Source organism: Macrotis lagotis, chromosome X (genome assembly GCF_037893015.1).
Source record: "Macrotis lagotis isolate mMagLag1 chromosome X, bilby.v1.9.chrom.fasta, whole genome shotgun sequence".
NCBI classification, from domain to species: domain Eukaryota; kingdom Metazoa; phylum Chordata; class Mammalia; order Peramelemorphia; family Peramelidae; genus Macrotis; species Macrotis lagotis.
The window spans coordinates 165354478-165382013 of record NC_133666.1 but is presented as its reverse complement, the minus strand read 5'-3'; positions in this window follow the sequence as shown (position 1 = coordinate 165382013).

Sequence of the window (27536 nt, the reverse complement as noted above, 5' to 3'; positions counted from 1 at the left end):
CTGAATATTTTCTCTGTTATTCATTTAACATATCCTTTAAGAATTTGGATGCATTGCCATTGGTGCATTTATGCTTAGTATTGATATTAGTTCATTGTCTATGGTTCCTTTTAGCTAAATGTAGTCTCCCTGCTTATGTCTTTTAATTATATTTATTTTTGCTTGTGCTTTGTCTGAGATCATTAGTGCTACCTTTGCCTTTCTAATTTTAGCTGAAACAAAATACATAATAGATTCTTTTCCATAGCCTTATTTTTAGCCTTCTTTGTTTCTCTCTGTTCTGAGTGTGATTCTGGTTTTAAATCCATCCTGCTATCCACTTCTGTTTTATATATTATCAGGTATTACATCTTGAAAAGGTCATTTTAATGAGCAAGTGGTCAACACTTTGCCATTTAAACTGTCACAAATGATTCCTATACTTATGTGCTATAGATTTTTTGCCAAGAAAGGAACTCAAATCCATATATATATATAGACACTATTCTTTTCCTTTGCTCTTGTCTTTTTGAAAAAGACCATGTTTACCTTCCACAAAGTCTGTAAGATCACTTAGCAATCACATATCTGAATTCTCCAAGTATTGGCAAGTGATCTGTTTAGGTTGAATGACCTGATCTTACTGATAGAAATTAAACTGTTACACTGTCATATTTATCTTTATTTATCTTGGGTTTCAATGCATTGATAAGCATTTTTCTTCTCTCCTAAGTCCAAAGTTTATTCCCTTTGGATAAGATGGCTGAAACAAAATGCTTTGTGAGTAGCTCTGCCTTCTTATTGTCATTTACCACTATGGTCTCTTGCTATATAGACTAGATCAGCCCCCTCCCTCCCCTTGGCCAAATGAAAGGAATTTGTCCCCAAGACTTAATTGAGATATTGACACAGTTTCTTGGTTACATAAAAGCATATAAAAATGTCAAGTCAAGAGGAGTCAGATTTGCCACCACATCTAAGTCACTGTACCCTGTCCTGCTATATTTCTGTATGAAGATAAGGCTCAAATATGCTTCTGAACCAGTGATGTATCCTTGTTAAGTATCTTTTCCATGGAGTAACTAAATAAATTTCTTTGAGTTATATGTTAGATTGTAGTGTGTCATTTTGTTTCACTATCTAGTCTGAACTAACAGAAGACTGACTCTTGCTTCTCTTACAACATTTTGGCATGCTTTTCCTGAAAAAGTTTTGACTCTCCCAAAGACTTAAGGCTTCCAGTTCAGCCATTAATATCCTTCCTCCTCTGTCACCTCATTTATTTCCTGAGGAACATTGTTTTGCCTGGATGACTGAAGGCTCCACCAGTACTTCAGTGGCTAATAATCTAGTAATAGGAGATAACCAGGAGAAGGGGGACCTGGCATATCTTCCTAGTAGACTGTACTATAAACTATAGGCCCCATGGCTGGCTGACAAGTGAGAGAGCCTTGAGAGTTGGGGAACAGAAGACATTTAATTAATCAGATTACTCTGTAGTAGCCATGAACCTGGTTGATGGTTTGGAACATGGAAAAAATAACATTAGTCAATCAAAAGCTTTTTATCCTTTGGGGTAAGAATATTATGTTTGGGTATTCCACCTCCCAGAAGTTGTGGTTTTGATAAATTGACATAATCCTAGGAAGAGGAAGGGTTCCATAGTCCAGTTGTTTCTTAGTTATAGTTTCCAGGATTAATCTGTTAAAGATGGATTGCTTTTAGAAATAGCCCTGATTGACCCTCTCAGGCCCTTCCTTATGGTATCCCCTTCATGGATCCATCTGAGTCTCAAGGTTCCTGCTCCCTCACGAGCTTCATATAGGCAAGGAAAGAAGGACTTAGATTGGGCTATGGGAAATCAGGCACATGAGTGCTCTGTTAGTGGAACCATGAATTGGTCTAGCCATTCAGAATGTAATTTGGAATGATGCCCAACAAGTTACCAAACTCTGACTTAACTGTAACAATATTAGTGCCATAGTTCCAAAGAAACTTTTTAAAAAAGATGAAAAGAATGTACATGTACAAAAATATTCATAGCAACTTTTTTGTGGTAGCCAAAAATTGGAATTTAAGAGAACGTCCTCCTATTGGGAAATGGTCAAACAAATTGTAGTATATTAATATAATGGGATATTATTTTGCCATAAGAAGAGATGAAATGTAAAATTTCAAAGGAAACTGGGAAGACATCTATGAATTGATGCAGACAAAGTCAGTAGAACAAAGAGAATAATTTTAACAACCTCATAAGAAAAACAATTTGAAAAGGCATTAGCACTCTGATTAATGCCATGATAAAATACAAGCCCAAAAGAATAAAAATGAAACCTTCCACTCACCTCTTGATAGTGTAATGTACTTAAAACAGAGAAAGGAATGCATTTTTGATATGACTGGTATAGGCATTTGATTCATTGGACTATGTTGATGACCATGTAATTATGTATTGAGGCTTTGACACTTTTTTTCTGTTTTTTTTTGAAGGGAAAAATGAATTTAAAAAAAATACTTGTTGCTTGGGGAAAAAATTGAAAATGGAAAGGAACCTCTCAATTGATAGACTTCCTGTTATTTGGGTAACTTCTTAGAAGGACTTGGAGGACATGTGGTGGTGGTGCTAAAAGTGTGTATTGCTTTGCAATTTCATAAGAGAAATTAAAATAACTCTGTATATTTATAATTATGAATTTACTAGGAAAAAAGGAACTCTAGCTTATATTTTGGAAATTCTGAGTCTTGATGATGAGGGAAAATTTTTGTCCAGCCCTTGTGGATGAAGGGGCAGCACTCTAGTAGATACTTCTCAAAGGATTTGAATTCAACCTTCTGATAGAGTTTCCAGGGAGGGGGAAGTTTTGACTAGTAGACTTGCACTGAGAGAGTGGCAGCTTGGGATGAGCGCCACTATCAACTCATTCCTGGGAAAGGCAACATGCAAGAAGTGCATCTTCTCTTCCATGATCCTGACCCATGGTGAAGAATCTATGAGTATTCTGGAATTATCATTTGTGTTGTACTCCTTCTGTTCTTGATGTTGTTCCCACCCAAGGTCATTGCTTTAAATTTGGATAATTATGAATTACAAAGGACTAGAATGACCCAAGATCCTTCCAAAGGGGAGAAGTAAATCTTGAAATTTCTGGTCTTCTCTTCCTTATTGAGTCACTACTTCAAGAAAACATTACATTATTTTGTAGTTGTTTTCCTATCTTTATGGCTTAGTTTTTCTTTTCTTCCTTTAGTGTGGAGGAATATACCAGGCTTATCATATCCCTGAGATTAGGGTCATCACTATCAGTCCTAAAACCATTTAAGCTGTCCAGAGTATGTTTAGGGCATTGCAATCTAAGAGTTAGATATGGTAGAAGCAACAGCTACCAGGGTCCCCTGCTGTGTAGCCTAGGTGAATTTTTACTCTAAGAGACAAAAGAGCTATCTTCAAGACTTAATTGGTCCAGGAGACTAAGAATTGAACTATTGATATGGTTTCCTGGTCGCTTAAAGGCATTAGAGAAAGACCCAAATTGAGTCAATATCCTTTAGACTTTATGGATGTTCCATGGCTATGAAAGTCACCACACTATGCTCTACTGACCAGATATATTTCTGTATGGGGATATAAACAGTGTTATATCCTTGATGATTAGCTTTTTCATTCATTCCTTTTAAAATTCTGTTTTTGCTTTCAATATAACTAAAAAAATAAAACAATTTCTTTCCCTTTCACAACATCCTGCTATTATTTTTTTATGCACCACCATCATCATCCTTGGTTTATTCTGGACTTAGTCTTGATACAATTGCCACAAGACTGTGATACTATTATATATATATATATATATATATATATATATATATATATGTATATGTATCCTCTGAGCCCTAGCCTTGTTTCCATCCACTACATCTCAAAAAAAGTCTTGCTTTGTCCTTTATAACTACATTAGGCCCCTTAGACATTTCCCCATATATTCCTCATTATATTAATTTGTTTGTTTGGCAGGGAGCAGGTTTGTGGAGTTTGACCTCTGAACCTCTCTACCACAGGAAAGAAGAGGAGAAAGGAAAGAATTATTCACCCTCATTATTTTCCATCAAGATATATTATGAATATGAAGAGAGAGAGACAGAGACAGAGTGACAGAGAGAGAGAGAGAGAGAGAGAGAGAGAGAGAGAGAGAGAGAGAGACACATTTTGAGGAGAGTAGATGAATAAATGTGTTAGAAAAGGAAAAGAATTGATATGTAAATTATGTTTCCTGATTTCTAGTCACAAATTTTACATTACAAGCTTGCTTTTCATATTACCCAGAATATTTTTGCAAGTCCTCCTCCCACCATTAACCAGTGTACACTCAGGGAACATCTATTCATTTTTAATATTTACCTAAGCAAAATATATTGAGCATTATGAATCTACTATGGAATAGAATCACATTATATTTTTCATAATAAGATAGATGGATTTTGGACTATCCTATTCACTATGTCCTTCTATTAATATTGATAGAGGTTAACATTTCTTTCAAGTTACTAAATATATATACACAAGAATTGTAAAAAATGTAAACAACATATTGGATATAAGGCAAATCAAGCCTTTTGCTTCCTCATCTATGAAATGGAGTGTATTAGGTCCTAGGATCCTTTCCACCTCTAATTCTGTGACTACTCCTTAAGTCAGCTGAATAGTTATTTTGGAACTCAGTTATTATTTACTCCCTTGCAGCAAAAATTTACTGAATAGCATCCTCTAAACTTGAAGTGTTAACACATCTTTCTAAATGACTAATAATATGTCTCTCAAACCTCATTTAGGGCAGTTTGAACCAATAAGTTATAACTTGTCTGAATCACAGAAGGTTTACAATTAGAAGAGACCTTTCAGATTATCTAGTCCTACCTTTCTCTTCCTATTCCAATCCCCCTATGTCTGATTTAGATGAAACTAATAAAGAATAAATGGCTTGTGCAAAATGTCATAAATAGCCACAGAAAAAGCTGGAGCTTGAATTGAGACCTTCTGACTCCCAAGTCCAAGACTGAAGATTTTCTTTTTGTGCCATAGGGGAGGAAAAATGAAATTTGAGGTAGATGAATTCTCTGATTGATGATGGAGAAGGAAAGAAAGAAAAAAACAGAGAAAGCGTGATTGAAAGAACACAAAGAAATGCTCCTCTTCCAATACTGCATATACCTTGGTGATTGAGGAGATTTGAAAAGAAGGTTGCAGTGAAGAAACACTAATCACGTAGTGCTGTGAGATCAATGCTTATTTGTAAACTATTTTACAGATAACCCATATCTTATCATCTGGGGGAGGGGGGGAGGATGTCCTTTGCAGTGTGAATCTCTACTTCTGTTTTTCAAATATTTAGATTTTTTTAACTGGTATGATAGAATTTGAGGTTACCCCAGAATTATTGAAGACCTCATGCTAAGGTGAAAACATTGGAATGATTTCCTTTCCTGACTACTTATAAATCCTTAAACTTTGGGGCCTTAATCTTTAGATGTTACATGTAATGCACATATTTATAAAAATGTGTAGTTGTTTCAGGGTGGAAGGGGTAGGAGATTGATTTTCATGCCCTTAAGAAACAAATAAAAGACATGAGTTGTTCCTGTGTTAAATGAAGTAGAAATATTTATTTAGGCTCTATTATCCTTTTATGAAGATGAAGAAATTTTCTTGATAGATTTGGAATAATAGATTGTGATTGGCTGGCTGAAAATTGTCCATACTCTTCTTGGCCCTTAAAAAACTAAGCTTGTCAATTCTAGAAATGTTCAAGGCAGGGAGCAGGTTTGTGGAGTTTGACCCCTGAACCTCTCTACCACAGGAAAGAAGGGGAGAAAGGAAAGAATTATTCTCCCTCATTATTTTCCATCAAGATATATTATGAATATGAGGAGAGATAGAGACAGACAGAGACAGAGAGTGACAGAGAGAGAGAGAGAGAGAGAGAGAGAGAGAGAGAGAGAGAGAACACTTTAATTTCTCAATTTTTGAGTTTTCCATCTGGTGTCCTTCAAATCCTACATGGTCAAAACCTCTACTTTTCATTTCCAACCCTCTCTGGTGCCTCTCTCCAATTGCCCAATTTTTATTGATGGTACTGCCATTCTCTGAGGCTCAAAACCTGTCAATTATCATTTACTATTTCTTCTACCTTACATCATACATTTATTCATGTCAATTTTACATCTATGATATCTTTTAAAAATGTCTCATTCATTTATATAGCCACCCCCATCTGGTTTACATACTAATCATGCTATTGCTATATGGTTCATACTTGTCTCTCTGCTTTTAGACTTTACCCTTTTCAATTCATATAAGTTGATTCCTTCTTCAAAAATTTTTTTTAAATTTGTTGTCTTAGAGATTTTTCTGAGTTGTTAATAGATAGAGTATCTTGCCTAGAGTCATATAGGCAGTATATATCAGGGTAGTATTTGAGCCTAGGTCTTTCTGGTTTTGAGGCTAGAATTCCATGCACTATGCTACTCTCTCTTTCATATTCCATATAGTTTTCAAAAAAAATCTTATAAATCCATAGGTCTGATCCTGTCACTCCTTAGTTCAAAAAGCTTCTGGGACTCTCATTACCCTTAGAATAAAATACAGGCTCTTTTAACCTGGCATTTAAGGTATCCTACAACATTGTTCCTCTCTCCCCCCTACCTTCCCAAACTCATTTCATGTTATTTCATTTCATGAACTCTGCCTTCCATAGTCATTCTCTGAACTCAAAATGCCTGTTTCCTACATCTATGTTGGTTATCCACCCTGTGTGGAATTCCTTTCCAATTTTCATCTTTCAATTTTTTCCTCTAAGAATCAGGTTAGATGTTTTCTTTATGAAACCTTTGCTGAGCCCCATCAGCTAAAAAAAGTATTTCTTTCCTGCTTGAATTTTCCTAGAACATTTTCTCCTTTGCTATCATGATACTCTTCTGTAGTTACCATACTCTATACTTTTCTCATGTTTCTAAAGTAGATAAAAAGTCCTTGAAATCCAGACTATAAATTTAAAAAAGTTATAATCATATAGCATCAAAAATATTTATTGAATTGCATAGAAAGATGACATTAGATGGAAAGATTTTGAATTTTGTCAGAATAAGTAGTGAACACAATGTTGGATTTAGTCATGAAACATTTGGTTCAATTATTCCAGACCCTTACAATCTGTGCTACTTGCCCTGGAAAGTTGCTTAATCTTTGTGAGACTCAGTTTCTTTATCTGTAAAAATGGTTTTTTTGGGGGGGAGGTAAGGTAAGTTACTTGGTCAGGGTCACACACAAGTTTTTGAGAATGGATTTGAACTTGGTTCCTTCTAACTCCAGGGCCAGTACTCTACTATATTACCTAGTTGCCCCATGTGAAAATAGCATCTTAATACCATCTAACTTACAGGGCTGTTGTGAGGATCAAATGAAATAATATGTATAGCACTTTGCAAACTTAAATTGTAAACCCTATATAAATATCAGCTGCTGTAATTATTATGACAGGTTGATATAAGTATACATATTTGAATAGTGAGATTGCTTAGTAGCTGAAATCTGAATCTGGAGTCAAAAAACAAGCTCAAATGTAGCCTCAGATCTTAACTTATGACTTACTAGATAGACCCCTGTTTGCTTCCTGCATTAGCTTTCTCAACTGTAAAATATGGATAATAATAATAATAGCGTCATCCAGAATTGTTGTGAAGACTAGAGATAATATTAGTAAAGCATTTTGCAAACCTGAAAGAGCTTTATAAATGCTATGTTTATTATTTGGCTAGTTAAATGTCTTGCTCTGTATGAATTACTAAGCTAATTGAAAAGTTTTTTAAAATGCATTTTCTTTAGATTGGACTTTTACATTGACTATAGTACCAGCTAGTTGGCTCTCTACTTCTTTATTTTAGTGCAGACAGCCCACTTGCAGAAAAAGTGTTAGAAGTATTTAGTAAGAATTGTCTATCTATCTAGGAAGGCAGGAATGGGATTCGAACTCCAAAGGTAATAGACGTCTGTGTTTGAATCAAGATGCAGGATGTGATGATGCATGGGCTCCTCACAAACAGCTACAGTCCAAGTCATTCAAGTTGCTCTTTGTAAGGAATTAGGATGAGAAATCTATGGTGAATTTCTTGGTTCATGAAGATATAAGTCCAAGAAAAACAAAGCATTATCTTAACAGTTCTTTTCCTCCTCTCTAGGTTTAATTATGGATACCATATAGAATTGACAGCATCTTGAAATACAAAACTGCTCAAGAGAAGAACTGTGGTATTTATCCTAAATGATGAATTGTACCATATAGGCAATGAATCAGAAACAATTTCTCAGAGGATGATGACTGAAAAGAAAGATAAGGATTTTGCACTTGGAGGTTGGGGGATGAGAGGATAATTATTGTAGTAAAGTTTATTTATGTTGCCACTTCACTGTTTTATGAGAAATCCTAAAAGTCACATCTCTGGAGCTGGAAACTTGGCAGGGAGACAAAAGAAACTTCTTCAATTTCCCTCCAAGTGGTTGCTAATGAGATGACCATGGGACCCATTCTATTTCCAGAATGATTGTGCCTGGTCTATTGAAATTGGAAAGGAGAAAAATAAATCTAGAATGGCATACAGATACCACATTCCACTAACTTTCTGGAAACATGGTCCAGTTACCTGTAAGGGATGTTAAATGTGTATAGGTATCTCAAGGGAGAGATATGGCAATCTTTTGTCAGTGAAGACTGCAGGGAAGGGGCTCTAGAAACACTTCTGATTCCATTGTAAGACACTTGGTGAACAAATCCTCTTCTCATTAGCTTTTTTTCCCTAAAAACTGCTGGAGGTATGACTACATAGAGTGTAAGTCTTGAAGAGTTATTTGTCTAATCTAGAACATTTTGTCCCAAGTCTTCTTGATCATCAAGGTCTTCCTTGGTCGTAGAGGTCAAGGAGACCTGAGCCCTGTAAGTTTGGTATGTGAAGTTACTAAGAATTTCTTTATTGTCCCTCTGATAGAATCTGAATCCCCATAAGATTCTGATGGAAAAGAGTTAGGTGTTAGGTGTTAGGTTTCAGGTACAAACAAAATGAGATAATAGGTAAAGTGTTTTGTAAATATAAATTCAAGCTATTATGTAAATTCTATTATGAACTCCCACTTATTTTCAAATTGGATAGTTAGGTGACAAAATGAATAGTGTTAGGCAAGTCTTCCTGAGTTCAAATATAGCCTCAGACACTTAGTGACCCTGTTACTTAGTTCTGTTTTCCTCAGTTTGCTTATCTGTAAAATTAACTGAACTGGAGAAGGAAATGGGAAACTGCTCCACTGCCTTTGCCAAGAAAACCTCAGAATGGGGTCGGAATGAAGAATTTAGCATGACTGAAATGACTAAACAACAGCAACAGAATATCAAATCAAATATCAAAATCAAATCAAAATTTCTTTGCTTGGGGTCATCTCACCTTTGTGATTTTGGGGAGACATTTTCAACTCTTTCCTGAGTGTACTTCTGACTCTCCTTCTTCACTACCACCCTGAAACTCTTTCTTCCACCCTTTTCAGCTTACTTTCCAAGCTGTCTAATCCCCTTATATTGTGAACTTCTTGAGAGCAAGGATTATATTTATTTTTGTTTGTATTTATATCATCAACACTTAGCACAGTACTTAAAAAATATTTACCTTCCTAACTTGTAAAAGTTGAAGATAGTTTAATGCCCATTAATTTGCCTTTAAACAGTAACTAGAGTTTCCAAAATCCAGTGGAATGGGACACTACTCTTCTCAAGAGTGGAATTTAGGAGCAAACAAGGACTGTGCTTAGGAGAAATGAGAGGTCTCAATTCTTCAGACCCTGGGTGCTTCTGGTTTCCAGATTTAAAAGAGAATATTGTTGATGACAACTTCTTTCAGGGTCATGAATAAACACTCTGAAAGGAAGCTGACATGTATAACTCCACGCTTGCTATACTCATTCAGGAATTTCTTTTCCTTTTGGATGAGGTCTAGAACTCCCTTTCTTGAGCTGAGCTACCTCACTCCCAAAGGGAGAGCTCCTTCATACTAAGTAGTCTTGTATATATGTGTGCTTTCTCTGATTTCTTTTTTTGCTATTTTGGAAATCTTTTCTATTTGCCTGGTCTATTTATTGCAGAATTGGAATTTGGTAGGAAGGGGATCAAGCCTTGTTTAAAGAGCTTGGAGTCTCTCCAAAATAGGAATAATATTCCTTGGAAGGATAACTTTCAGGCTAAATGTGCCCATTTCTTTTGACAGATACATTTGTGTTCTATTCTCATTTTTTCATGATCGTGGGCATCTTCTTCTGGACATATTTTGGACTGTCTGTCTTTCCTGAAATGTGGTGCTTAGAACTGAACTCAAGATTACTAATGTGGTCTGATAGTTCAGAGTATAACCTCTCTTTTAAATTAACATTAACTTCTTGGGCTACCCATTGTCAATGGTAGCAACATTGAAATTTCATAAGAAAAAAAATCCTAGGATAACACTCATAATTGTGAATATTTAAGGAGCACATCCATTATATCTTGGTTATAAATTAGATAAGATTGATTAAAGCATGAACAGATGTATTTTCTTGTTTACTAAATTTTAATGAATAAATGACAATTGTTGATTTGTCTAGCTTTGAATTATGGTAAAATAATGAAAATAGTATTTTAATGCATATGCTTAACTTATTTTTGAAAGATTTCCATGAAATACAATGTTGAGATATATATGAACATATAATAATATACATCTGGGTGATTAGTTGGTTCAGTGGATAGAACACCTGACCTGAATTCAGGAGGACCTGAGTTCAAATTCTACCTCAGACACTTAATAATTACCTAGCTGTGTGACCTTGGGCAAGTCATTTAACCCCATTGCCAGCAAAAACAAAAAAACTCAAAACCAAAAATATACATCCAGGCATCCAGGGTCATTTCCAGTCATCCTGATTCATATTTGGCCATTGGACCCAGATGGTTGTAGGGTAGAAAGTGAGATTTTGTTGTCTTAGAATAGCACCCCTCTCATTCAAATCCAATTCATGTGCTTATCATGGCGTCATCGCCCCCAATGTCATGGTCTTCATCATAAACATTTATATGAACATATATATGAATGTGTGTATAAACATGATTCTTCCACTATTAAAGTCAGTCAATAAACATTTATTAAGCACCTACTATGTACCAGACATTGTGATTAGTACATGGTGCAAAAGAGAGACAGTCCCTGTCCTCTTGAATATTATAGTCTAAAGGAAGAAGATGAAACCCAAAGCTAAAGAGGTGGGGGTGGGTAAGGGAGGTTCTGACATTGGAACACTTTGTATAAGTTGTCAGTCAATCAAGAGAGAATGCAAAGATATCTAGGCTAAAGTCTTTCCTTAATTGGAGTTGTGGAGTTCATGGTCTTACCTCTCAATTTGAGAGGCAGAAGATAGTGATGAGGTAGAATTCTTTTTATTTCACTTTACTTTATATTTACTCAGTTACTTGCAAAATCAAGTTTCAACATTCACTTCCAAAACCTTGAATTCCAAATTCTCTCCCTTCCTCCCACCCCCTCCCCCTCACTGAGAAAAGCAAATTACTTGGTATAGTTTAAAAATGTGTAATCATTGGGGTGGCTAGGTGGCGCAGTGGATAAAGCACCAGCCCTGGAGTCAGGAGTACCTGGATTCAAATCTGGTCTCAGACACTTAATAATTACCTAGCTATGTGGCCTTGGGCAAGCCACTTAACCCCCGGTTGCCTTGTAAAAAAAACCTAAAAAAAGTGTAGTCATGAAAAAACATTACCACACTTGTTATGCTGTAAAAGTAAATCTACCCCCCCATACACAAGAGAGAAACCTGATGAGTTAGAATCCTAAGACTGATGGCATCTTACAGGATGGTGAGGTTATCTCAGTAATCAACTTCCTGGGGTATGGGGAAGATATCAATCCGGGAGAATTCCTATAGTAGTATAGTTAGGTGGGGAATGAAGGGTTTTTTGTGCCAAATGATAGTGTGAAGATGACTTCGTCTTCACCTAAGACTGAGAATAGGAAGAGATATTAGAGATCATCTAGATAAGGGTTCCTAAACTTTGTGGTTGTGGATTTATTTTTTTAAAAATTTAATAATTATATTTAAATCTAATTGTTTTGCAATCCTTATCTTATACATTTTAAAACATTACTTTGAGAAAGGGGTCCATGATACAAATCAGATTAAAAACACATGATTTAGGCAAATCCTCTTAATTTGGAGATGAGGAAACTGAGGTTCAAAAATGGAGAGTCATATACAAACTCATACAAGTAAGCAACAGAGTCAAAATCTGAAGTGAGGTCTTCTGACCCCAAATCCAGTACTCTTTTAGCAATAGAATGCTATCAGCAGAACAGAAACTCTTACAGGTCCTAGTGAGCTAGAAAGATGTACAATACTGGAACAGAAGGTACCTGTACATAAATCATCTGTAGATGAGTTTGGAAACTCAAATTATCACCAAGTGGGCAAAAGGGTAAAACAATGTGTAATAATTCTAAATAAAGCTCAGTTATGTTAATGTTACATGTCCATGTTAGCTGATGATAACCCAATTTAATCACCTTAACTCTTATAATTTCACAAGCAACTGAACTCCAAGTAGTAAATGAATAAAAAAATGGACATTGACATAGACTGGCCCCATTTACTGTAGAAACTTAAACAATGTAAGACAGTTGAGATAAGAAAAAGATCTAATAACTACATATAAAGATACAACAGCTAGAAGCAAAAATGTTTTAAAATATAAACTAATTTATATAATTTTACAGAGATAGTATATTATGAGCAGTACTCATTAATAATAACAGCAAAAAGTTGAAAAACTGATTTAATAGGAAGTTTTGCAATAGACTCAATCAGGACAGTTCATTCTAATAACAAAGTATTATTCTTGAAAGAAGACTAGAACTGAAAAGTAAAAACTATATGTTATGATATCTACTACATTTTTTATTCCATAAATGGCAATGGGATCACCATATTTGGACAAGCAATATCACAGCTTATAAAGAAGTAAATGATGAAGTAGAAATGGTCCTAAAAATAATAGAGATGGGAAGTTCCCAGATCAGGTCAAGTATACAAAGAGAAGGTTTTGTTATATAGGTCATATATAATTTTTACAGCATTAAAGTATCCATACACAGTTAATTCCCTAGAAAGGTTTTCAAAAATAGTATTATAAGGCAGCTCATATCTTTACAGTCACATAAATGACTCAGAGGTGTGAAGAATAAAAGTTCTCACTGTACTTTCTGAGATATTTGACTTTAAAGCATTTGATTTGGTAGAACAAAATGTAGACAAAAAGACTTTCCTCTATTATATGAAAATAACATAAAATGCTTTGAATTATATGACATCTGAGATAACTTTGTATGATGTTCTTTGAATATTATCAAAAAAGGCATAAGTATTCTTCCCAAAGATATTTACAATTGTTATGGCAGATATCCTTATAGATAGTGACGTTCTCCAGAAGCTCCTTTTTGTAGATGACAATGTACTATTTATCTTAAGCCCTAGAATATGGTACAACCATCTAAATAAGATATGCAATCATTTATACCAATTATTCACACAGAAAAAAAAGTGTATGAAAAAGGTCTATTTCCAGACTATAATATTCAGATAGTTGGATGGATGCTCTTGCTACATATATTTTGAACAAATGCTGCAAGTCAGCAATGTGCTGAACCCAGAATTTAATGGGATAAAAGAGTGTTCTTGATTTGTCTTTGAAAATGGAGCAGTATTTTCAATGACCCTTAGCTCTTTGAAACAAAAATTCATCATTTTGAACATCAATATTTTTCTGTTGATGATATATGGCTGTGAATCCAGGAATGTCACAAACTTGAAGAAATGAAAATTGAGGGTCAATCAAAGGGCAATGAAATTGTGTGGTAGACATAACTAATTTAGCTGCAGCATATTATCAGTGACAAATTGAGGACAGAAGATGGTTTTAAAAGATATTATTAAAGAAATGTATGACCAAAAAAAGCGGTGTGTTTCTCATGTTAGAAAGAACAAGTAGATGGACAGACTAATGCTACTAGCTATATTTGTAAGAAGATTTAAAAAAAAGGTTCCAACCGCATTGGGTTCTTTTGTGGAAGATTTAATAATGATGATAATAATAATAATAGTTATTATTTCTATATCATTTTAAGGTTACAAAGAGTTTTATGAATATGATTGCATTTTGTTTTCAAAGCAATCCTGGGAACTAGGTGCTATTATTATTTTACAGATAAAGAAACAGATCAAGAGGGATAAAGAAACAGATCAAGAGAGGTTCACATAGATGTTATCTGAAGTAATATTTAAATTCAGATTCCTCTCAACTCCAAATTCAACACTATGCTCATTGTGCAAGTTTGCTGCTTCTCCAAGAAAAAGAGTCAGAAAAAGAAATTCTATGCCAAGTAAATATAGGATGTATTAAATATTTGAGAGTTATATTTAAGTTGGAGTCTGGCTTTGAAGTAGGCTGTCATTAAGAAATTCAAAGACTATGTCAGAATCACAGAATCAAAGTTGTAAAGGTGTACTGACAATGATTCATGGACTTAAAAACTCTTATAGGTTAAAAGACTTACTCAATGTTAGTTAAGTTTCTGTATCAGGATTTGAACTCAGGTCCTTGTGACTCCAAGTCCAACATTCTATTCACTGTGTCATCTAGTTGGAAAGAGACACACAGCATGAGAAGATATAGTTAATTTGCATTCTTTACTCTTGGAGGAAGTATTCATATCAATTAGGGCATAAATTCATTGAAGTACTGACAAATAACTCATGCTTATATTGTTTCTTAAGTTTTATGGTGAGCTTTCCTCATAACCTTTTGAGGTAAGTAATGTATTATTATACCCATCAAACTGAGGCAATGAGAACTGATTTACCTAAAGTTACTCATCTAATAAGTGTCAAAGTTGGGATTTTATAGAATCAAAGAATTGGAAGGGACTTAAGATGTCATCTAGTTCAACACTTGTCTTCCCCTCTGAAACACGGCCCTGTCACTCAAAGATCCTCAAAAGGTGATCAGCCATTCAGCCTTTGTTGTTAGTCCTCTAGTGAAGGGGAGCCTCATTAGCAACCTTTTCTACCTTTGGACATCTCCAAAATATTAAGAAGTTCCCTCTCATATTAAATCTGTCTCTCTACAACTTCTCCCCAATTAGGAAGCAGATTCCCTAGTTCTGCCTCCTAAGGCCAAACAGAACAAATTGAATTCTTCTTGAGCATGATGAAGTATCCCACAAATATTTGAAGACAGATATTTTGACCACTCCCCCGACCACTATCCCCTCCCCATCAAGTCTCTTTTCAAGCACTTTAGCATATATTATGATTCTTGTGACAACTCAGGAGTTGATAACCCATATAGATGCAAATAATTAAAATTAGAATTCCTCCTAAACTCTCAAGTAGCATGTTGGAAACCCCTTCACAGCTGCATCTCCACAGCTTTTTTAAGCTTTAAGTTAAATGTGTTAATGGATTATAAATTCAGAACTGGGAAGGATCCTAGAAGTCATCTTTCATAGCTACCTCATTTTATAGAACCCAGATAATCTTGCCTCCCGAGAAAACTGTATACAGGTCAAGAAATACTAGAACGAAACATGAAACAAATGATTGATTTAAGATTAGAAAAGGAGTATTATAAATCTATATTTTATCACCTTATTTACTTAACTTATATTCAGATCACATTATATGAAATGCCAGGTTGAATGCATTAAAAGTCAGAATTAATATTGCTGGGAGATATCAACAATCTCATATATGCAGATGATACCACTCCAATGGCAGAAAGTGAAGAGGAATTAAGAAGCCTCTTGATGAAGGTGAAAGAAGAAAGTGAAATAAAAAAAAACAAAAACAATAATCCCTAAGATCTTGGCAATGGGTCCTATTATTTTCTGACAAATTACAGGGAGAAGTAATGGAAGCAGTGTCAGATTTTATATTTTTGGGCTTAAAGATCACTTCAGGTGGCAACTAAAGCCTTGAGATACAAAGATGTTTGCTCCTTGGAAGAAAAGTTATTGCAAATCTGGGGACCATGCTAAAAAGTAGAGATATTGCCTTGTCAACAAAGATCTGTATAGTCAAAGTTATGGTTTTTCCCAGAAGTAATATATGACTGTGAGAATTAGACTATAAGAAAAACAGAGTCACAGAATCAGTGCTTTCAAATTATGGTGCTGGAGAACTTTTGAGAGTCTCTTAGACAATAAGATCAAATCATTTAATACTTAAATTAATTCAGGCTGTATACTAGAAGATCAAATACTGAAGCAGAAGCTTCAATACTTTGGCCACATAATGAAAGTATGGTATTCATTGGAAAAGACCTTGATGTTAGAAAAGATTGAAGACAAAAGGAAAAGGGTATGACACAGTATGAGATGGATAGATAATATCATGGAAACAATGAGCATGAACTTAGATAGACTTTGAGAGATAGTGAAGATAGAAGGTCCTGGCATGCTATAATCAGACAAGCCTGAATGACTGCACAACAAGAACAACAAATGGCCCATAGTGAATAAAGGACTTGCACAAGTATTAACAGCCAAAAATCAAGTACAATTAATCATCGAATTTCTATTATAGCATTAAATAAATGTTGTCTTTTAAAGAAATGCAAAGAGGAATAAGCACTTATAATGTAGTTAACATATATTTATACACATATAAATACATGTATAAATAGTATATGTATATATATTATACTATGTATAATCTCTAAAGTAATGACATGGAAAGTTAATAATAACAATACTTTGCATTTATACAATATATTATAATTTCAAAGGTGTTTTCTATACAACAATCCTTTTATCAGTGAGATAGTACCAGCATTATTATAATTTTACAGATAAAGATGCTGAGACTCATACTTCATCATGATCACATAGTAAGTATGAGAGACAATATTCATAAGATAATAGAATTCAAAGGGAAAACAGACCTCTTTTCCAACCCCAATATTTTATAGATGAAGAAACTGAGTGCCAGGGAGGTTAATTGACTTTTCCAAAAGTATAGGAGTTATTGACAGAATGGATATTGAACCCAGGAACTGGGAATTGAAGTCGTTGTCTTGAGAATTAAATCACCATAAAGACAATACTACAGAAGAGGTTGTAAGGCAAAAGATGATAGAAGTAAAGAGATTAAGCTCTAATGGTGGCATCAGTCAGCCAGTTGGGGAGACTTGGGGGACAGAAAGTCATTTTATAAATGTCTTTAGAATTATATTATAAAAGAAGCTGAAATTCTTTTCACATATAAACTTGACCTGATTCTCTTCTCATAACATTTTGTAACAGCTGTCACTGAGTGTGCACTAATCTCAGCACTTTGAGAAATGATATTGCAAACAGGTTTTGTGAGGCCTCCATGTTCTACCTATGTAAAGATTGATTTTTTTGGGTCCAGGAGGACAGGATATTTGCCCTTTCCCACTAAGATATCCGTAGCCCCAGTCTCACATGTTAACTGGGTTCCTTCCTAGGAGATCATGACTTCTACAGAGAAGGGCAAAGGTCTTTCTAGAATTCTCTGGCCTCTTTCTCTCTGAGGGGGAATCATTTGACACTTTAGTATGGCGCATGTATAAGGTGTACCCAAAATGTGGCACACCTTTTTCACATATGAAAATAATTCTGAAAACACAAAAGTCTCGAAAGTATGCACTAATCATAAGTAACAATTCCTATTGTCAGGAAGGTTGATGCTTATATATGACATAATTAGTAGATTTTCTGAATAAGCATTTTGCTCTCACCTTGAGTCTACACTACTTGGACTTCCTTCCAAGTCACTGACTGCTATTAAGCCATGTCAGGACTTGAGTGTCATCTCCAAATAGCAGCTATACTTTCTGTAATGCAGCTGGCACCCAGAGCATCTATTCAACTAGGCAGTTCATTCTCTAGTTGTTATATATGATCACCCAGGGTGGGAAGAAGAAGAAGAAGAAATCCCCTCATTACCATTTCACAGAAAATCCCAGAGAGAGTTTTATGTCCTGGATGGAGGAAAAAGAGATAGAAATAGTAGAATATAAATTTTTCCTTTTAAGTTCATTGAAGAGGAAGCTCTTCCTTCTCATGGTCAATAAAGGGATTAATTTGTCACTTAAAGTTAACATTTATGTCCATAGAAGTGGTCCAGGAATCCACAGTTAAAGGATCCCACCTGTATTTTTCTGCTATACTTTCCTTGGTCAATTTACAAAGATTACAACTCCAGCACTAGTGAGGTGCTTTGTTGTAGGAATTGAAAAGTAGCCATCATTCCTGATAGCAATGTAAGAATTTAGAGGATGCTTTATTTTTCCACAATGAGTGGTACTAGTTAAAGGAAATAGGGCCAAACACTTTGGGGACTAAAGCCTCAAGATGTGTGTGTGGGTCCCTTTTTCTCTAGGCTTGCATATCTGGGTACTCTAAGCACCCATCACAGATGCTAAGTCATGACCAGAAAATTGCTTTCACAAAGGAAGCCATTTTGAGAGGATAAGCCTAAACAGGTTATAGTGTTTCCCAGCTGCCTTTCTTACCCACGCTTCAAAAGGCTAATGAGCATCTTAGCTGGAGGGGAACCCTGGAAGCCACCTGCGCTCTTATTCCAAGATTAATGGAATCAACTGATGCAGCAAAAATGCCATGACAGAACCTTATGCTTTCAATCGACATGGTGTCATTTAGCTAAAGAAAATCGTAAACAAAAAAGAAGAAAGAAGAAAACACTGGTGGTATAATCCCTTTTTCCCTGTCATAAAAGGAGAGGAAAGGGGGTCTTTATCCTCACTTCTTAATAGTCTCAAGTGGGATTAAGCCTTTGGTTTTCTTATTCAGGATTTTATTGTTTGTCATTTTAATCATTAATGTTTTATAGAATATTGAAGCTGTTGTCCAGCTCCTCTTTCAGTACCTTTTATGAAATAAGGAATTGGTAGATTTCTGTTGATGACTTGAATTTCTAGGGGTCCATCTTCTCTCAATAGAATAATTCAGGGACCTCAGAACACTTTAAAAAATCTATCTTGCACAGTATTGTGATGCAAAAACTTTATCTACTGAAAAGTGTTAGATACATACCACAATTGTAGTGAAAACTAAAAGTTATTTTCTTAACTAGTAAGCATATAATATCTATACATACTATTAAATTAAGCATATCATATCTATACATACTAATAAAAGTAATAGAATTTTTATTTTTTCCACTAGCAAGTCAAGACAATTTTTAGCATTGTTTTACAAGATTTTGAGTTCCAAATTCCTTCCTCCCTTTCCTCCCATCTTCCTAAAATAGTAGAAAATTTGATATAGGTTATACTAGTGCTTCCATGTAAAATATGTTTCCATATTAGTCATAGTTGTGAAAGAAAAAACATCAAAAAGAAAAAAAAACATGAAAAGGAAGTAATTAAAGGAAGTATGCTTTGATTTGCATTTGGAGTCCACTAGTTCTTTATCTTGGAGAAGGACATCATTTCCTTGGTAAGTCATTTGTACTTGAATCATTGTGTTGCTGAGAAGAGCTCTTTATGGAGAGTTATTCATAAATGATCATCACACAATGCTGTAGATACTGTACACAATGTTTTTTCTGATTCCATTCATTTTACTTTGCATCAGTTCATACAATTTTTTCCAGGTTTTCCTGAAATCTGTCTGTTCATCATTTCTTATTGTCCAATATTATTCCATTGCATTCATACATCACACCTTGTTTAGTCATTCCCCAACTGATGGGCATGCCCTCAATTTCCAATATTTGGCCACCATGGAAAGAGCTGCTTTAAAAAAATTTTGCAAATGTAGATTCTTTTTTCCTTTTTTAAACAATCATTTTGGGATACAGACCTACTTGTGGTATTGATGGATTAAAGGGTAAGCATAGTTTGGGTGTTCTCTGGACATAATTCCAAATTGTTCTCTAGAATGGCCAGACCAGTTGAACAATTTAAGAGTGAATTTGGTGTCCCAATTTTCTCACATCCTTTATCCTTTTTTCCATTTTCACCATATTAATCAATCTAATAGGAGTGAGATGATACTTCAAAGTTGTTTTAATTTGGATTTCTCTTTTTAATGTGATTTAAAATGCTTCTCCATATGCCTATAGATAACTTTGTTTTCTTCATCTAAAAATTACCAATTCATATCTTTTCATCATTTATCAATAGAAGAATGGATTGTATTCTTATAAATTTGACTCAATTATCCATATATTTGAGAACTGAGGCCTCTATCAGTGATACTTCCTATAAACATTGTTTCTCAGCTTTTAGTTTTCCTTCTGATCTTGGTTGCATTGCTTTTGTTTGTGCAAAAGTTTTTTTTTAATTTAATATCCTCAAAATTATCTATTTTACTTTTTTGTAATGGTCTCTATCTCTTATTTTGTCATGAATTCTTCCCTTTGTCATGGATCTGACAGGTAGACAATTCCTTAATCTTCTAATTTGCTTATGGTGTCACCCTTTATTTCTAAATCATGTACTTATTTTGACCTTATCTTACTATATGGTATGAGATGTTAGGCTATAGTGAGTTTGTATACTATTGTATATTCAGTTTTCTCAGTAGTTTTTGTCAAATAGTGAATTCATATCCCAAAGGATGGGATTTTTTGGTTCATCAAACACTAAATCATTGGTTACTGTGTCTTGTTTATCTAATCTATTCCACTGATCCATCATTTTATTTCTTAGCCAGTCCCAGATAGTTTTTATGATTACTGCTTTATAATGTAATTTAGGTCCTGGTAAAGTTGGGTAATCTCCCTTTGTATTTTTTTCTTTAATTTTTTTGATATTCTTTACATTTTTCTCCTCCAGATGAATTTTATTATTATTTTTTCTAACTCTTATCAAATAATTTTTGATATCTTGATTTATGTGGTACTGAATGAATAAATTAAATTAGATTGAATTGTTATTTTTATTATACTGGCTCAGCCTACCCACAAGCAATTGATTTATTTCCACTTGTTTAGATCTGACTTTTTTTGTATGAAGAGTGTTTTGTTATTGTATCTATAAAGTTGGATTTATTTTTATATTTTATATTTTTACAGTTATTTTATATTATTTACAGTATTTTATTTTGTTTACAATTATTTTATTTTATTTTATTTTTTTTAGGTTTTTGCAAGGCAAACAGGGTTAAGTGGCTTGCCCAAGGCCACACAGCTAGGTAATTATTAAGTGTCTGAGACCAGATTTGAACTCAGGTACTCCTGACTCCAGGGCCAGTGCTTTATCCACTATGCAACCTAGCCACCCCTACAATTATTTTAAATGGAATTTCTCTTTCTATTTCTTGATGCTGACTTTGTTGGTCATATAAATGAATGCTGATAATTTATTTGAGTTCATCTTCTATCCTGAAACTTTGCCAAAATTGTTAATTATTTCAAATAGTTTTTTAGTTGATTATTTATCATCTGCAAAGAGTAATTAGTTTCCTTATTGCCTATTCTAATTCCTTCACTTTCTTTTTCTTCTCTTATTGCCAGAGCTAATATTTCTTGTACAATATTGAGGTGGTGATTATGGGCACTGTGATTTCATCCTTTATCTTGTTGGGAAGACATTAACCTATTCTCATTACAGATAATGCTTGCTGCTGATTTTAGATAGACAATGCTTTCATTTAATGAATGCTCCCTCTATTCTTATGCTCTCCAGTGTTTTTAATTGATTTGAGTACTGCATTTTGCTAAAAGTTTTTTCAGAGTCTATTGAGATAATCATATGATTTCCATTGATCTTGTTATTGATATGGTTAGTTATGTTGATAGTTTTTCTAATACTGAACAAACTTTGCATTCCTGGTCATAGGGTATAATCCTTGTGATCTAGTGCTATAATCACCTTGCTAGTATTTTATTCGAAGTTTTTGCATCAATTCATCATAGGAAATTGGTCTATAATTTTCTTTCTCTGCTTTAACGCTTTCTGGTTTAGATATCAGCACCATATTTGTGTCACAAAAGGATTTTAATAGAATTCCTTCTTCACCTCTTTTTCCAAGTTGTTTATGTAGGATTGGAATCAATTGCTCTTTAAATGTTTGGTAGAATTCATTTGTGAATCCATCAGAGCCTGGAGATTTTTTCTTAGGGAGTTCATTAATGGCTTGTTCAATTTTTTTCTAAGATGGGGTTATTTAGGCATTTTATTTCCTATCTGTTAAACTAGGTCATTTATATTTTCATAAATATTCATCAATTTCACTCAGATTGTCTGATTTATTGGCATATAATTTAGCAAAATATTTCCATTGTTTCAATTTCTTCATCAGTGATGATTTCACTCTTTTTATTTTTGATACTGGATATTTTGTTTGCTTCTTTCTCTTTTCTTTGATCCATTTATTTTTTATTTTTGTTTTTCCTTTTACAAGGCAATGGGGTTAAGTGACTTGCCCAAGGTCACACCGCTAAATAAGCATTATGTGTCTGAAGGCAGATTTGAACTCAGGTCCTCCTGACTCTAGGGATGGTGCTGTATTCACTGTGCCACCTAACTGCCCCCTTTTTAATTCATTTAACTGAAGATTTATCTAATTTTTATCATAGGATAAACTCCAAGTTTCAATTATTGGTTGAATAGGTTTCTTTTTAAACTTTAAATTTTATTAATTCTGTCTTTGATTTTCAAGAATTCCATTTTACTGTTCAACTGAGAACTTTTAATTTGTTATTTTTCTAGTTTGCATCACCAACTTGGTGATCTATTCTTTCTTCATTTTGTTGATGTAAGAATTTAGAGAAATAAAATTTTCTTCTAAGTACTACTTTGATGACATCCAATAAATTTTGATATGTTATCTTATTATTATTATTCTCCTTAATGAAATTCTTGCCACTTATTCGTTAGGGTTAGGTTATTTGGTTTCCAATTAATTTTTAATCTTTCTACTGCCCCTTTTTGAATGTATTTCTAATTACATCCCCAAAATGATACATTTAATATTTCAGCCTTACTACATTTGATTTTGATGTTTTTTTATGATCTAATACATGGACAATTTTTGTGTTGTGACATAGAGGTCTTGAATGGTAATCTTGGCTATAATTAGCTGATTATAGGGAGTTAGCAAAGACTTTTGAATAGGGAAATGATCTGATCAGAAGTGTATGATTTAGGAACATTTATCTGAAGGAGAATAGATTGGAACAGGGAACAGTGGAAAGTAGAAACAGAGGTTGGGAAGTTATCCTAAGAGTTTACATAATAGGTGATGAATTTCTGAACCAAGCTGTTTTAAGGGAGATTAGAATGAAGGGGACAGATTGGACAAATATTTCAAAGATAAATGCAACAGAACTTCTTGATGGAAAATTTCTGGAAAGAATAGAAATAATGAAGTTAGAATAAAGGATAAGCTTGGGAAAGATGATCTATCAATTAACAAACATTTTTTAAGTTTCTACTACTTACCAGCTGGGTGACCCTGGACAAGTCATTAAACCCTATTGACTCAGTTCCTCATCTATTAAATGAGCTGGAGAAAGAAATGGCAACCTATTCCAGTATCTTTGCCAAGAAAACTCCAAAATGTGGTCATGAAGAATCAGACAGGCCTAGAATGATGCAACCTCAACAAATGTCCCAGGCACTGAGCGACATTAACTATACCACATTAACTCTGACTATTTATTGGAAAGACAAATACTGAAGCTGAAACTTAAATGCTCTGATCATTTAATGAGAAGATAGAATTCATTGGAAAATACTGTGGTGCTGGTAAAGACTGAAGACAACAGGAGAAGATCAAAGATGAGATGGATAGATAGCTTCATGGAAGCAAAAAAAGATGAGCTTGGATAGATTTCAGGAGATAATGGAAGACAGAAAGGCCTGGCATGTTATGGTCTATGGGAATCCAAAGAGTTGGACACAAGTGAATAAATGATCTGTTATATGCTGAGAATATATATATATATATATATATATATATATATATATACACACTTATATCTATCTATCTATCTATAAATATAAATATTAATATAAATATAAATATTAATATTAATATATGAAAGTCCTTCACTCAAGAAACTTATTCTACCAAGGGAGACAACATAAACACATGGAAGTATATCAGTATTTGTTATTAAGTGGCAAGGTTACAGGGTGAGGGGTAGGTAATGTTTGAAAATGAAAATAAGAGAAATTCACTCCCAACAAAGAAGGGCAGGATTGATTCTTTCTAGAACACATCATTCTTTCACTGGGAAGTCCAGAGCCCATGACCTTCCTTTGGCCTACAGCCTATTTTCATCTTTCTTTGGTGACTGAGTTTTTCTTTGAGGCAATTGAACTTGAATAGCTACATATGGCTCTAGTTGCAAAAACTATTTTTAGCTGAGGGGCAAATTAGTCCTGGCTCATGTATGTTGTTTTTAATGATAGTGTAGGAGCCTATAAAAACTATTAATAATCACCACAAACCCCTGTCACATAATAGTTCATGGAATGTTTAGGGAGTAACTAGTATTATGTATAGATATTTACACATACACATTTCTTTATATATAATATATGCCTATATGTATGTGTGTATATACACAAACATATATGCATATACACAAATATGCAGGTATGAGTATAGACATAAATATAATACATAATATATGTGTGGTACGTATGCATGTATATTTATACATATACACACATATAAAATAACATATGGGGATGAAGTAAGTGAGAATAGGCAGTGACATTTGGGGAAGATCAGGATATAGTCCAAGTAGAACAATGATTCAAATTTGTGTATATATGTGTGTGTGTGTGCGAGAGAGACAATATAATTTTTTTATTTAATATTTAATATTTATTTATTCTCATTTTGTACAAATAATGTTTTTATACATTAATAAAATATTCTTGTTTAAGAGTAAACAAAATACCCCCTCCCCCAAATATAAATTTGCTTGAGCGATAAAGTAAAGAGGAGAGAAAAAATTAAAATTAAAAAAAATAATAGTAATAATTGTAGTTATAACCAGGTGGCACAATGGATGGAGAACCAGCCCTGGAGCCAAGAGCACCTGAGTCCATATCCGGCCCCATACCCCCAACAATCACCCAGCCATGTGACATGCAAGCCACCCCAACCCCACTGCATTGCAAAGAGCCCCCCAAAAGAAAAAAAGACCCCAAATAAAATAAAATAGTAATAATAGTAGGGGTGGCTGGGTGGTGGACAGAGCATTGGCCCTTGAGCCAGGAGCACCCAGGTCCAAATCTGGCCTCACACACCCAACGATCACCCTGCTATGCAGCCCAAGGCAGGCCACCCAGCCCCATTTGCCCTGCACCCCTTCCCAAAATAATAACAATAAAAAAATGTGCTTCAGTCTTTGTTCCAACACCAACAACTCTGTCATGGGTGGATCACATTCTTTATGATAAGTCCATCACAAAAGTTACTTCCATATTTTCCCACTGTTGCCATTGCTGATCACAACTCCCTCCTTTCATATTTCTCCACTACCATGTACTATATTTTCTCTCTCCTTTCACTCTGACTCTGCTGTAGGGTAGCTGAGTGGCACAGAAGACAAAGCCCTGGTCCTGGGGTCAAAAGGCCCCAGGCCCCCATACCACCCCTTAGGCCCAGCATCCATCTGGCCCTATGGTCCCGGACAGGCCATCAAATCCCAGCCCCTTGCAAGAAGTAAAAAAAGAAAATGTGTTATATCTGACCACTCTCCCCCCATGGTCCATCCTCTTCTCCTTCATTCACATCCCCCTTCCCCCGTTCCCTCCTCCTTCTTACTCCAGATGCCTATACTCCATTGAGTATCTATGCTGTTTCCTCTCCTAGCCACCTCTGATGAGAGCAAAGATTCCCTCATTCCCCCTTGCCTTCCCCCCTTCCATATCATTGCAATAGCTCATTGTAATAAAGAAAAATCTTATTATAGGAAATATCTTGGCCTATTCCCCCTCTCCTTTTTCTTTCTCCCATTACATTTCCCTTTTTTCTATTGACTCCATTTTTACACCACATTTTATCTTTGAATTCAGCTTTCTCCTGTGCGTCAACTATACAAGCTTCTTCTACCTGTTCTATTAACTGAGAAGGTTCATATGAGTATTATTAGTGTCATTTTTCCATGCAGGAATACATGCAGTTCATTATCATTAAGTCCATCATATTTTCCCCTTCTCCTCCAATCTCTATGCTTCACCTGAGTCCTGTATTTGAAGATCAAACCTTCTGTTCAGCTCTGGCCATTCCAACAGGAACATTTGAAATTCCCCTGGTTCATTGAAAGTCCATCTTTTTCCCTGGAAGAGGATATTCATTTTTGCTGGGTAGTTGATTCTCAGTTGCATTCCAAGCTCTTTTGCCTTCCGGTATATTATATTCCAAGCCCTACGAGCTTTCAATGTAGATGCTGCTAAGTACTGTGTGATCCTGACTGCAGCTCCACGATATTTGAATTGTGTCCTTTTGGCTGCTTGTAATATTTTCTTCTTTGACTTGGGAGTTCTGGAACTTTACTATAATATTCCTGGGGGTTGGTTTTTTGGGATCTCTTTCTTGGGGGGGTGGGATTGGTGGATTCTCTCCATTTCTATGTTGCCCTCTGCTTCTAGGATATCAGGGCAATTTTCCTGTAGTAATTCTTTGAAAATGATGTCAGTGCTATTTTCCTGAGTATGACTTTCAGGTATTCCAATAATTTTAAAATTATCTTTCCTAAATCTGTTTTCCATATCAGTTGTTTTTTCAATGAGATGTTTCACATTTTCTTCTAATTTTTCATTTTTTTGGTTTTGAAGTAATGAGTCCTGATTTCTTATAAATTCATCAGTCTCCCTGAGTTCTATTCTTTGTCTGAAGGATTTGTTTTCCTCAGACAGTTTTCTTATCTCTTTTTCCATCTGGCCAATTTTGCTTTTTAAAGCATTCTTCTCCTCAATAACTTTTTGAACTTTTATCCATTTGACCTAAGGTGGTTTTTAACATGTTATTTTCTCCAGCATTTTTTTGGATTTCCTTGACTAGGCCTCTGACTTCATTTTCATGTTTTTCCTGCATCACTCTCATTTCTTTTCCCAATTTTTCTTCTAACTCCCTCATTTGATTTTCAAAGTCTTTTTTGAGCTCTGTCATAGCCTGAGCCCAATTTCTGTTTTTCTTGGAGTCTTTAGATCCAGGAGCTTGTGCTTCTTCATCTTCAGACTGAGGATTTTGATCCTTCTTGGGATCATAGCTAATGTATTTCTCAATGGTGTTCCTCTTTTTTCTCTGCCTGCTCATTTTCCCAGCCTAAGCCTGTTTTGGGGGTGCTTCCTGAGCTTTTGGGTCCCTCCCACAAGGGTCTTAGTGTGTGAGGCTCTGTCCTCCCTCCTGGTCTGTGAATAACCATATGCGCCCCCCTCTGCTATGGGGCTGAGGTGGAGGGGGCCGCTGCTGTT